This window comes from Panthera pardus, unplaced genomic scaffold (genome assembly GCF_024362965.1).
Source record: "Panthera pardus isolate Hobbes unplaced genomic scaffold, ASM2436296v1 HiC_scaffold_24, whole genome shotgun sequence".
Classification (NCBI taxonomy): Eukaryota; Metazoa; Chordata; class Mammalia; order Carnivora; family Felidae; genus Panthera; species Panthera pardus.
This window is the reverse complement of record NW_026526810.1, coordinates 106,330,233-106,344,073: the sequence shown is the minus strand read 5'-3', so window position 1 is coordinate 106,344,073 and position 13,841 is coordinate 106,330,233. Positions and strand designations below refer to the sequence as shown.

The 13,841-nt window shown below is 44.1% G+C and overlaps 1 protein-coding gene across 6 annotated transcripts in view; it reads right to left on the bottom strand.

Annotated features, from left to right (window-relative positions):
- Positions 1–13,841, bottom strand: part of RAD51B (RAD51 paralog B) — a 640,680-nt gene that overhangs the window by 25,450 nt on the left and 601,389 nt on the right. The window lies entirely within an intron of this gene.

Here is a 13,841-nt window from a genome sequence, read left to right as displayed (position 1 = left end):
TTATCCTATGGCCAAGAGAAATGCTCCTCTTCTCAGCTTGGGGGAAGGGCATGAATCTGGCAGAGTGAATTCTCCTGGGGCTCTTTGGTGCCACATTTTACTCTCATCTAAACTCAAAAGGGAGCCTCCTAGGTTCGTGTCATGTTGTCCTAATAGTCAACCCAGGCGTATTAATTCAAAAGGCCACATAAACAATCCTTGTCGTGAACGGGTCTCCACCAAGACAATTCTACCATGGCGTCACACCTCCATACCACAACTCTACTTCCATCCCTGTACTTTATGGCACAATGCCGAATGTCGCAAAACCGTCCTTGGGTTCTGTAAAGAAGCATGAGCCCTAAGGCTTCCACCCCACCCTGGGGCTGCTTGCTGACCTCTGACCTCTTGCTTGGTATTCTGCTTTCCACTCTCACAGCAGTGGTTAACCAGCCTGCCTCCAAATGGCCAGATGCCACCACTAAGCCCAGAAGAGTTTCAGAGCTGGAGAAGCTTAACTCCAAGTGGCACACAGGCCACATAAATTCCTCAAATATGCACCCCAAAACAAGGGTCCCCGGGGATTCAGTTTATCTCACCAAGTTTCAGCTGAGGGAAAAACATTCTAATGGCATGTAAGGAAAGCTGTCAGAGAACTGTTTTGCTCAACATCAAATGCATTCCAGGCCTTATCTAATCAGGGAGTCTTCTTCACAGCTGATGCAGAGGCTGTTCCTGAGCCAGGAGAGAGGCCTTGATTTTAAGTACAAAATGATGGTTCTTTTGGCATAGGCAAAATTGGTCGGCAGCTGGAGGTTTGGAGTGACCCCTGACCCTCTCCCACAGTTCCTCCTGAGTCCTGCTGCACAAAACTAAGCCATGCTCAAATCCCAGGCTCTAATTGGCTCTGGTTTGTTTTGCTTTTCTATTCTATCCAGAGCTTCAAAAGGCGTTTCCATAATTGTTTGAGGCATGAAAAAGGCAGGTTTCAGCTTTCCTAACTGGAATTGGAGGTAATTACTGTCTTGCACACACGAGCTGGTACATGCTTCAAATCAGATGGCTCTGAGTTGTTTTATAAAGTGTAGCTGGGCCTCTGAGCCAGGAGAGGAAGGATTATGGAACCTTCCAAAGGCTCTGTTCCAAAGAAAGAAAAACTCGGACATCTCAGAAATGGTGAGGGAGGCATCCATATTCTTCTGTGATTACTTTAAGCTCTGCCCAAGAGGTTTGGCCTGAAAAGATTGTGTCTTCCACCTCATCTTTTATAGGATAAGGAGGCATTTTTTTGGTCCTCTCTTTCAAGAGACAGAAGCTGACACCCCACATAACTCTCATCTTGTTTGTAATCAGCAACTGTGGGCTTGCCCTGGGCAACCTCAGACTAGGGCAAACGGAGTCAGGCATAGTTAAGAGTCACCTCAGAGCACCAGATCAGGCATTTATTTCTGTATTCTGAGAAGAATAAACACAAACATGGGCAGTCTCCAGTTTATAGCCCACCCCACCATCCTGAGTGTGGACTGGGAAGCAAGACGCTATTTTAAATCTCGGCCTACTAGCTGTGTATCCATAGTCAGCTGATTCACATTACTATCCTCCATGGCCTCACCTACAGAACGAGAATAGTGACTGGTCCAACTCATAGGGTTGCTGTGACATCCAAATGAGGTCAACCTGTGTCAAATGCTTAGTATAGCATCTGCACATAGTGAATGCCCAATAATAGCATGGTCATGAGGGCCAAGGGTCCACTCTGAAAATGGTGGGGGTTTTCAAGACTCTGGAGTCTCAGAAGTAGAGGAAGAAAAGCTGGGGATTATAGAAGGAAGGTGGAGGAGGAGCAGAGTGACAGTCCCTACCTCAAAGTGTCTTCCCTCCCAAGGGCATCACCTTAAGCATATTAGGTAGCCCGAAATTCCACAGATTAGAGATTTAGTTCTGCCTTTTTTCAACAATATATCTCAGTGAGAAATAGCTGGTTAAACAGCATTCACACATCAGCGTAAACTGGTTTATTTGCTTTCTTTCTAATACCTACACACTCAGCAGCTTGGGGGTTAAGGAGGTTGGGGCCAAGGAAGGAAGAAATAGTAATAATTTAGCATCATGAGGCACTGCCTGGGACAAGACCAATCCAAATCCTGAGAGCTCCAGTTCACTTCATTCACTGGCCCACAAAGAGCCTGCCTGGCACATGGGAAAAGAGGAGGTGGGGGTCAGATGTGTGTGGGGGGCCCTGAATTGCCTTTCTGGTTTTTGTACTTGCATATGGACAGTCCCAAAACACACTCTTCCAATGGCTTCCAGGACTGTCTCCTCTCTGGGAGCTCCTCCTCCTTTGCCAGAGAGAGAGCTCACATATGGCAGCCCAGGGTGCAGGGCTCAGACCTTGGTTCTCCTTTCACTCATCACCCCTAAATGATCTCATCCAGGGCCTCTCATAAGAGCTTGAGTCTGCCTCTGTGTTGCTCACTCCCAAACCAACTTCTCTCTTAATATGGATATTTAGTTGCCTACTCGACATCTCCCTTTCAAGTGTCCCAAACTCCCAACAACCCCTTACCCCCATCTTACGCCACCAAAAATGATAAAAACAAACACAAAAAACCCCATCAATAAGGTCTCCATATAAATGTTCTCATTGCAGATGATCTTTCAACACTGTTGACCTTCCTCTTTGTACCATGTACTTCCCTTTCTCGGCACTTAAGACAATGTACCATCACATATTTATTTTTTATAATTATTTGTATAATATCTGTCTCCCAGTAGACTATAAACTTCATGAAGACAAGATGAGGTCTATCTGCCTCCTGTTCTCCACCTAGCCCAGTGTGTGACAGAGTCAGTCCTCACTATACATTTGCTGAATGAATGAATGAATGATTTCAAAGCGGACATGGGTCCTCAGATAAGAAAGAGAGTTTCTAGATACAAAAAAGGCTATGAAACCTGGCAAAAAATACTTGAGATCACATCTTGTTTTCCCAGAGTGGGCCACTTTGCTGCTTCCCCCTCCCATTTGACAAAGTCTTATGTTTAATAAAAGCCCTGAATAGTTACAGCAAGCATACAGGACTGGATCATGAACTTGATGAACTGCTGCAAGCCTAAATGTCTGATATGGGGAATACCTACATTATGTTCACAAACATGGCCAGCTTTCAATTATCCATTCCAGTGGATAATCTAATAGCCAATAATCTAATAGTTTGTAATTCAATAGCTTATAATTTTGAAAGTTTTACATGTGGCTTTTGTGAATTTGCATCAATATATAAGGAGATCTGATGGTTTAGGAATTCACAATATTTTGGGCTCAGGTGTCTAATGTCACTATCGCCAGTTGCCTATTAAGGACTTCCTTGGCTCCAACCTCATGTGGAAAAAATACTGCATTGTGTTTGGGAGGAAAGCACTTTAGGGTTTTTTGTTTGTTTGTTTGTTTGTTTAGTTAGTTAATTTGTTTGTTTGTTTTGTCATAAGAATTGGGGTCCAAACTCCAGCTCTGCCACTTACCAGCTCTGTTTTCATGTTACCTGGCCTGGTCTTTGTTTTCTCATCAATACCTACCTCCCAGGACTATGATAAAATTTTTCAGGAAGAATTAATGTGAACCACTTGTTCAGGTAAATGCAAAACAAATCAAAAGTAGGGTTGGGCCTTCTACAAACTTTCTGTTTCACAGCTGAGGAAAGAAAGATTTCTCTTTTTTCTTTCTGCCTTAAAGGACTTTCTTTTCCAGGCTCAGTAGGATAAAGTAAACAGGGTCCTTGCTTTACAAATCACATTTGATTGTGAAAGCTTCTGCTAATGCCTGTACAAATCTGAAAGAAAAATGCTGTCTTGAGCAATCTAATATGAAAAAACTGACCATGGGTCCTCCCTAGGCTCCACCAACCCTATCAACAATACAAATGATGGTGCATATGTCTGGGTCTTTGCCCATGTCATCTCGGGTCCAAGTCTCAGGGTTTGAAAGTAGAAATATCCTAAGATCCAAGGCAGAACCAATTGTCTGTTGGGGGTGGGGGCTAGAACCCCAGAGTTCCCACCTCCTTTTCCTGTCATGAAGTTTATATCTCGAGGGAAAACAGCTGTCCGTTCTCAGGCCAACTGGGACTGAAGCCAGCTGTTGCTTCCAGATGCCAAGAGCCAGATGTACACCCACTTTTCCCTCCCACTCCTTACGCCTAAAGTCTTAAACTTTACTGAATTTATTAATAACCTTCACAACTTGCTAAAAATGCATTTCCTCAGGATCCCCCTCCAAACAATCTGATCCAGTTAGTTCAGGTTGGCCAAGAAATCTACATCTTCAACAACAACACTTCCACCCCCATCTTCTCTTTTCCCTAGGAAATTCCAATATAGTTGATCTGAAAATCGTACTTTGAGCAACAGTCTCTATAGTAGAGGCACTGACATGCTGGTAAAAGCTTAACAACCAGTTTTGGGGAGGAGAAAGCCTGGTTTGTAGTTTGGTGATTTCTGTGATATAAATATTCCCACCATGGTCAGTTCAAGCTACCAACATGACATCATGATTTCGAAGTTGGGAAAAGGAACATGCAATCAATCCTCACAAGCTCAGAGGATCTGGCTCTGGCCCACCACTGGGTAGAAGCCTCTGGATGCCTTCAAATGGTATTTCCTGGGCTTTGGCACAGAAGGGCCACTGTTCAGCCCATGATGTCACATCCCTGAGTATTTTTTTCCCCTAAATCCTTAGCTCTTTGAATGGTTTGTTTTGGTGACTGGTTCCCAGAGACCTCTAGGGGTTCCAAACCAGAAAGAGAGGAAAGAGAGAAAGAGTTCCAGGAAAGAAAATGCAATTAGTGTGGGATGTTGGCCTCAGCCATACTGTCAACCTTGTTCGACCCAGCTTTCAGCAGGGAGGAGCTTTGCAAACACCTGCTTCTGCCTTCATTTGATAAGCTTTCTGGTCAACTCACATAAACCTGATCCTGCTGACTTGGAGAATGATGAAAAGGCTGAGTCTTGGGGACCTGAGGGGATGAAAGGGGATGGGAGAGGACCATGGGGTGGTCATATGACCTGGGGTCGCTCAGCGGCTTATGGCTTCCCCTTTGTCTCCCTGCTCTCGCCCCATGTTGGAAGGTTTTGGTGATTTCCTCCCGCCCCCGACCAGGCCAACAGATGTGGAAAGGTCTCCAGTTCCCAGGGCTCCGGACACAACTGCCTGTTGTTTCCCACTTACAGACGGGGTCTGTGATCACAGACAGAACAGCTATACAATCACTCACCAAAGAGCTGAGCCTGGTCAGGTGTGGGGTTCAAACCTACTCAGATTTTTCTGCAGCAAAAAAGAAATGTGTAAGCAAAACTGAATGAGTGTGAAAAATAACCATTCCTCTTTCTGTGTTCTCTAAGTGTGCTTTGTGGGGATGCTGAGGGCTCCAAGAGAGGCATTGTCTTTAGCTCCTTCCACAGCGGTAAAATTCTTGTGGATGCCACGACCATTTGAAGATATGCTGCCTTTGGGGCCTGCTGCTTATCTCGTGGATGTGAGTTAGACCTCTGCCCACTTTAAGCTTGAAGCTTGAAGGACCCTGCTCCCCCGAAAAGGATGTCTTCTGCAGTCCACTGAGCTTTCACTGCTTATCGGGTGAAAAGGAAGAGGCGCAGGTGTTAACCTCCTCATGCACCTTAAGTTTTCAATGCAGACAGTCTGAGAAATTTCTCAGTGCCAAGTTTCCTACCGCCATCCATACACCTTTGACAAGTGGGGCAAACAGAAGCATGAAAACACACTAACCTCCCTTAAATAAACAAATAGTCTCATATCAAGCCCATCCACAAGAATAAGCTGATGTCTAGTGATATATTTTCTGGCTTATGACACAACGGTGGCCATTACAATTTGACACAAAGACCTGGCGCACGTACGTCTTAGCACGTAGCTCATTCACCTATAAATGCCGCAAGTGATAGAATGGCAGGCACCCTTTTTGCTAAAGAAATGGTTCTCAGAGTAAGATCTGTGGACCTCTGTGGTCCCTGAGACCCTGAGACCCTATGAGGGTGTCTGCAAGGCCAAAATTATTTTTATTTTAATACCAAGATGTCATTTGCCTTCTTCACTGTGTTGGCATCTGGGTAAAATTGCTGGCACCAGATACCGTACTGGCCGTCGTGATACTCTTCACTGCCCAAATGTCACAGGACAAAACGAGCAAAGAAACAAAAACAAAAGAGAGAAAGAAACCAGTTTTGACCTAAGATGTCTGAGATGAAGCAGTAAAAATTATTAATTTTATGAACTCTTGACCAAAGTGCACATCTTTTTACTATTCTGTGTGGCAAACCGGAAGGTAAGCGTCCTGAAGCGCAGAGCTTGTTTGGAGGAAAGGCACGTGTGAGAGGAGGGAGTGAGGACCGGCACTAGCCCTTCCACAAAACACCGTGTTTGCTCAAAAGGACCAAACAACCATGGCTATTCAGACTTGGTTCTTGGACGGACACTTTCTCCCAAATGAACAGAGTTTGTCACTTCAAGAAAGATTATTGACAGCATTTGTGGCCAAAGGAAAAGCTTTCAAGCAAAAGTCAGAATTTTTGACAACTTGTATTTGCCCTAGTGAGCTGAACACCTTCCCAATACTTAAGGAAGTTTCTGCTAAGACAAAGTGCTATTATTAGCAAATGTGAATTTTTAGTTTTCATCATGAAATAGATCCAATTCTGAAGATCTGCATAACTTAGTAAAGCAATATTTTCCAAATGACCCATGCATAGGATTATAAAATCATGCATGGGCAAAAGATCCACGCAAAGTGCAAGGCAGACCAAATGGGTTTTAATATAATTGAGCACATAAAGTTCATTGATATAGTTTCTTTTTAAAAATGTTTTAAAATGTTTATTATTTATTTTTTGAGAGAGAGAGAGAGAGAGAGAGAGAGAGAGAGAGAGAGAGAGAGTTCGAATGTGGGAGGGGCAGAGAGAGAGGGAGACACAGAATCCGAAGCAGGCTCTAGGCTCCAACCTGTCAGCACAGAGCCCGTCAAGGGGCTCGAACTCACAAACCATGAGATCATGACCTGAGCCAAAGTCAGATGCTTAACCAACTGAGCGACCCAGGTGCCCCCATTGATATAGTTTCTGACGCTATACTGCAACTAACAAAAACTACCATTTGTTGAGTTTTGGTAGAGTGTCAAAGAAGAATACAGGCTACCCCCACTATCCAAAAGTAGAGTGTTCCTATGAAATCTTTTGCACGCTAAAAAGGTGTAAAGAGGCAATTACCTTTAATGTCCATGGAAACATTTTCGAGTGTTCTCAGACCCCAAAATCCTTCTCTTAGGCTTTTCTCATACCTTAGGACACATCTTGCTAATGAAGGCACCTCAGAGACACAGTTCAAAGCTACGGCAGCTTGATGCTAAGTAGTTCCCAGGGAACTAGTTCCCAGAGTGGTGCCGTTCTCATTGGTTGGGGTGCATGCTGCCTCGGTAAGTTCTCCCTGCAAAACAAATGTTGAGTGAACAGTATTTTCACTTTTTGCCTTTTCTCAAAAAAGTGAAAATCCTCTTAGGATTTCTTTTGATTAATGAAAACAGGCACTAATGTAGGTCTTTCATAGAAGCAAAATGGTGTATCTCAGACTTTTGAAAAGCATGGATACCCGTAACCACAATTATCTGAAAAAAGCTATTAAAATAGTCGTCCCTTTTCCAGCTACATATCTGTGTGAGGCTGGGTTTCCTTCATATACTTCAATCAAAACAACATTATCACAGCTGATTGAATGCAGAAGTAGATCTGAGAATCCAGCTGTCTCCCATTAAGCTAGACATTAAAGAGATTTGCAAAAAATGTAAAATACTGTCACTCTTCTCACTAAGTTTTGTTCTGTTTTGTTTTGGAAAACACAATTATTTTTACAATAACATTATGTTATTTTTGACTTTTTAACAAATAAGAAAATTTATGAATTTTAATGAAGTAATAAATATGACTTACTAATAAATATGACTACAGTATTCATAAATGAATACTATATGGATTAACAAATAAATATTAAATAGTCTTCTGTTTTAATTTTTAATATGGTAGATGATTTAATTATCTGTTACTGCACAGCAAGATACTCCAGAACCAAATGGCTTAAAACAACAATCATCATTTGTTAGCCCTCATGGTTGCTGTGGATCAGGAATCAGAAGTGTCTTGGCTGGAATTCTGGCTCAGAGGTTTCTTACGACATTATAGTCATCTGAAAGTTTGACTGGGGCTGGAGGATCTGCTTTCAAAGTGGCTCACTCACAAGCCTGGCCAGTTGTTACTGACTGTTAAGAGGGAACCTCAGTTCCTTTTCATGTAGGCCTTTCCCAGGGTACTCAAAACATGGCGACTGGCTTTCTTCAGGGCAAACAACAGAAGAGACCAGGTAGAAACCTGGAGTCCCTCTTATGATCTAGCTTCTTAAGTCATACACCCTCACTTCTGCCATTTTCTAGTGGTCTCATAGCCCAAGCCTGATTCACTATGGAGGAGAATACACGCGGCATAATTGCTAGAAGATAAGGATCATTGGGTCTATCATTTGGGGGCCTTCAACAGATTTAGAGTATTAAGGAGTCCTTAAGACCAAAACATTTGAGAGCTGCTAGCCTAAGGGAATTGATCTACATCTTAAAAAGGTCTTTACCTCTTCTCCTCCACCTTTGTCTTTTTCTTCTTGCTTTCTTTTATTTATTTATTTATTTATTTATTTATTTATTTCTTGGTCTTGTGGCTTATAGTTAAACCATCACTTAGGCAGTTTCTTGCTCCACAAGCTTCAGAATAGTTCCTTCTAGCTCTGTCTTCTGAACTTCAACTTACTGAGGACTCCCTTATGAGTTTAACACTCCCTGTAACCCTGGCTTATTGGGTCTTTTGCCTGGCAATGCTTGGGGGGTCACTTTAGCTCTATTCATTCTCAGATCAGGCTCCCTGAACAGCCATTGTCTCCAAGAGGGGGTCAATGGCAGGCAAACCTGGGTCACTATGGGCAGAGACAAGCAGCTCTGAGCCAAGGGCCAGAGGGCAGTGGAGAGAGCTGTGAGCTAAACAGACCAGAGCCCCTGCCCTCTCATTCACTGTTCCGGAGTTTTCTGTAAAACCCCAGTTGCATTTACTCTCCCGGGTCTCAGACACACCTCCCTAGGAGCAGAGGTTCTGATGGCTTGTACAGACCTTCTACTAGCTATTTTGTAGAAGACAGTAAAGAAATAACTCACTGTGTGCAATTTTATTTAAAAGAGTGCAAGAATGTTCTTGAGCTTCTCAGTCCTTTTTTTCCCGTAGCCTTTCTTATCATCGGAAATGAAAGAAAACAGCCAGAGGAGATAGGATCTCAGGTCGAGAAATCCTAGCAGGTAATTTTGGAGTTGAAAACAAATCTCCCTTGAAATGAATTAAGCAGGTGAAGGGGATTCCAGCTCCTACTCTTAAACCACACCTTATCCTGGCCTGGCAAATGACTTCCTTCCAGCCCCAGGCAAATCCCAACTTCCACCCACTAAATGCCTGCAGTTAATAAACGTTCAACAACAAAACCCCAAAGTGGAAAAAGGAGGACTGATTGGAAGCCAAGATACCAGAAAGACTGTTTGAGAACCTTCCCTGTGAGCTGCATCCATGAAGAAACATTTAGGCAAGGAAGCAAGGCCTGGGCAGGGGGACCCAAGACATAAGCTAGGTAAATATCTGACTTGATTTAAAATGACTATTTTTCTTGATCAGACTTGCCTACTTGTTTTCATTGGAACTTTGTACCATGACCCACATTCAAACCCTTCAAGATGGCTAAAATCTCCAGAATCTATTACTGAGCCACGATGTAAGTCATGCCTCCTGCTAAGTATGCCAGGACTAGAAATCCCAAACTCAGGTCTAGATAAGTCTTCTGAGGGTTGGTGAGGAGGTTCTCATAGATCTAGGGAGAACTGAGAAAAATAAAGATCAAGTTATGCTCTGAGGAATTCACTCAGCATTACTTATTATTCCCATTTTACAGACGAGAAAATGGAGGCTTGGAGAAGTTGAGTGCCTGGCCCCATAGCTAGGCAGCAGCAGAGCCAGGACAGAGATTCATATGATAAATCATAATGGCTATCATTTTCTGAGCACATTTCATGAGACAGGCAAAGCACCTTGTGCTTTGTGCATGTTAACCTTTTAATTTCTCATGGATTGCTTCCTTTTTAAAGGAGTGAAACTGTCCAATAGCACTTCCTGCCATGTTGGAAATGCTCTATACTTGCACTCTCCAGTACCATGATAGTCACTGGCCCCCATGTGGCTATTGAGCACTTGAAGTGTGCCAAGTGGGACTGAGGAACTGAATTTTTTATTTTATTTTATTTTAGTTGATTTAGAATTTAAACAGCCACACATGGCTAGTGGCTACTGCATTGGACAATGCAGTTCTAGGAGGTTCAGTAGCTTTTCAAAAAGCTTTTGAAAGCTTGTTAAGTGGTAAGGCAAGAGTTACATCCCAGGCTGAGTGAACCCAAAGCCTATGCCTTTCCCTTCTCCCCTCTGCTCTCCAGTGAGGTAGCCTGCATTTTGCAAAATGAAAGGCCCTGAGAAGGAAACTGACAAGAGAGTCAGCCAAAAATACATCCAGACCACCTAAAGGCCAGGTCTGTATTTGAGTTTGATTTTTCTGAGTATGTCTAGAGGCCCCAACAAGAGGCCAAATACCCCAGTCAGAAGCTTGAGTCCCTGCACTAGCACCTTCCCAGAGCTTACCAATAGTGGCCCAGTTGATTGAAGGTTCTATGACTCACAGGTCCCAAACCTGCTATTTAAACATCAGCATTTCCTTTTTTTTGGGCTTAAGACTAATTGGTATAGAGGTAGTGAGCTCCCAGGCCCAGCCCCACCCTGTTGAAACATGTAGCCCTCAAAGGTTTCCACTTCAGGCACCACCCGTGAGGTACAGCTACCATCTGCCACATGTCTGAGTGCAAACATTTAACCCATGCTGGGCCATCATGCTTTCCTCAGCTTCTCTGAGGAAAAGGCTCTGGATGACAGCCTTCCAGTGTGCATCTCTGCCACATCACTCCCCTGCCCCAAGGCCTCCAAAGACACCCCATGATGCTCGGAACAAAAGCCAAAGTCTTCCTTCCCTGAGCTGCCCCCCTCTCCCCAATTTCTCTTTCTATTCCATGTCATCCCCATCATTCACTCTGCTCTGGTCCCTGATCTCCTAGCTGTTCCCCAACACATCAAACTTGTCCCTGTCCCAGGCCTTTGCACTTAGGGTTCCTTCTGCCTGAAATGCTCTTTGCTGGGATCAAATATGGCTTACTCTTTCTTCATTCAACCTCTTCCCTAATGTCACCTTTCCAGAAAAGTCTTCCTGACTCCACTGTGTGTAAAATAGCGCACCCCTCACCCCTATCTCTCTACCCTGCGTTACTTTTTTTCAAGGCTCTTATCACCGGTTGATATATGTAGATGTATACATATACGTATACATATGCATATATATATTTGTTGGTGGTGGTGGTTGCTTAGTTTGCTTATTGTCTGTCACCCCCACTAAGACGTAAACAGGGTAAGGAGGGACATTGTCTTTTTTTACTCTGTATCTCCAGTGTCTAAAATAGAGTCTGGCACATAGGTGCTTATTGAATATTTGTTGAATGAATGAATGCATGCATGACTTCTTACTGTGAGTGCAAGGAGGTGGGGAGGGGTGGGGAGGCTCAGGCTTGGCTCACTCTACACAGATCAGTGCTTCCATGACTTGGATACTGAACCATGAGAAACAAAGAGATTTGTTGGTTTAATTTCTTTTGCCCTGGGAAAATTAAAGATCACAGATAATCCAAAACTCAGTGCCAAGTTCTCTATTTATAATCGAGGAATTATTCACACAGAGGTAAACAAGAGCAAAGGACTGACAAGTGAACTGGAGGAGGAGAATGATGGGAAACAGACTGAGGGACCCGTACATCTGCATGCCTTCAACAGGCCTGGGTTCTCACCAGCACTCACTCAACCTTGGATCCAGAGAACCCTTGATGTTTTCCAGTCCCAGAATCCTCTGGGACAGGCTGCCCAGATGGCTGTTGGGAGTGAGCTGGCGATCTTAAGCAGAGGCAGCCTAGGTAAGTCCCATCTCTATGTGACAATGATATCATTTGGCCATCTGAAAGGTATACTCAGAACAAGTGTTTCTTTAGTATGCCCAGGCTCAACATTTTCCTAAAACCTGGATTGGGGTGGGGGGGGGGGTGGGGCGGGATTTCCTTTCCTTCTTTAATGTATTTCACAGAATTGTATCTCTTTCATTTCATCTCTAAAAACTTCAAAGAAACAAAATTAGCAGTGTCTGGAAGTGTCTGACACATAAGAGGTAATCAGTAAGTACTGAATGAGTGAATGAAAACGTTAAGGCAAAGTGGAATGTAGCCTGGTGAAGAGTGGTGTAGTTGAGCAAACCCGGATTGCTGGAAACCATAGGCTGGACCCTGTACTCCGGCTCTAAGGCCTCGGTTTCCCTGTCTGTAACACTGGCCTGGGGGAACTGGACTTGAAATGCCCTCCCAGTTCTGACACTCTCTAAACCTCTGAAAAACTGCATTACAGCTTTATTGTGGATTAGGTCTAACTGGTGTCCTACTGAGAGCAAGGCCTGCTGCTCTGGAGACCATCCATTGTTTTTAAGCACCAGAGGTTATTGAATAGCAACTCTCCCAAAATATTTTTCATGTCCTTCATGAAAGAAGGTTCTGGAAGGTAGCCATCATCAAAATAGGAAATAAAGCCAGGCTGGCATTCCATTGATCAGATAACGCAGACTCAAAGTTCCTGTCACCCCATATGGTGATTCTGGGAGCTTGACCAGATTTCAGAAGTTTTATTCAGAGCAGTAAGAAGTCATCTTTGTGGCTTGCGGGATTTAGTACCTATTTCCCTCCTTTCTGCAGCTCAGGGCCCTGGGTGCCAAGATAGTCTCCAGTGACTCTTCTCCCCTCAGGGCCTCAGTCTAGAGTCTGAGGAGAGCTCCCCCCATTGACACCATCAGGACCTCCAGCACTGGCTTAAGTGGCTTCCCTGTCCACTGCAGCATTTGATTTCAAGCTACATGTAAGTTTGCCATTTCCTTCTACTCTTAGAAGTGTCCTAAAGCACCAGTCCGGTGGAATTCAGACTCCTTCACTAGCTTTCTGACTCTGTTCACTGCCTTGATGCACCAGGAGGATAAGGAACACCCGATCGAGTCTGAGAGAAGAGACCTGACTAGCTTCAGCTGGGGCATCTCCCCAAGCCTCAGTTTCCTCAGATGTGGGGTCAGAACTGGATGCTGGCTGGTTGCCTGGTCTCTTCCAGCCTCGTGATATGCCCCACCTCCAATTCCCCCAGGCCCAGAGGCAGAGCCGGCCCTTCCCATGAGGGAGTCACAGCTTGTATGTTATGTAACTTCCATAAAGGCAGGGGCTCTTCTTTTTCTTGTCTTTTTAATGTTTTTAGGTACTCTAGGAAGACAGAAACATTTTTATGATCCCAGTAACCAAACAACATAATGAAAATCATGGCAACCATCAGCCTAATAAAACCCATGGCAAAAGCCTCCACATTCTCAAACAAGACCCTGGGAATTCGAAGCTCTCTGAAGCCGTAAGTGGCCAGGGCCTTGCTGAAGGCCTTGGGACGCAGGCTGATGGTTGATGAAAGGATTTTAACGCGCCACTGAAATTCTCTTTTCCAAAATAACCACTTTGAAACCTGTTAATTACAGACACACAACCAGTCCCAGCCCCCCAACAGGACCTGGGGCTTTCACCAGGGAGAGCCCAGCTCCAAGGCTGGCTGCTTCCATGACGCTA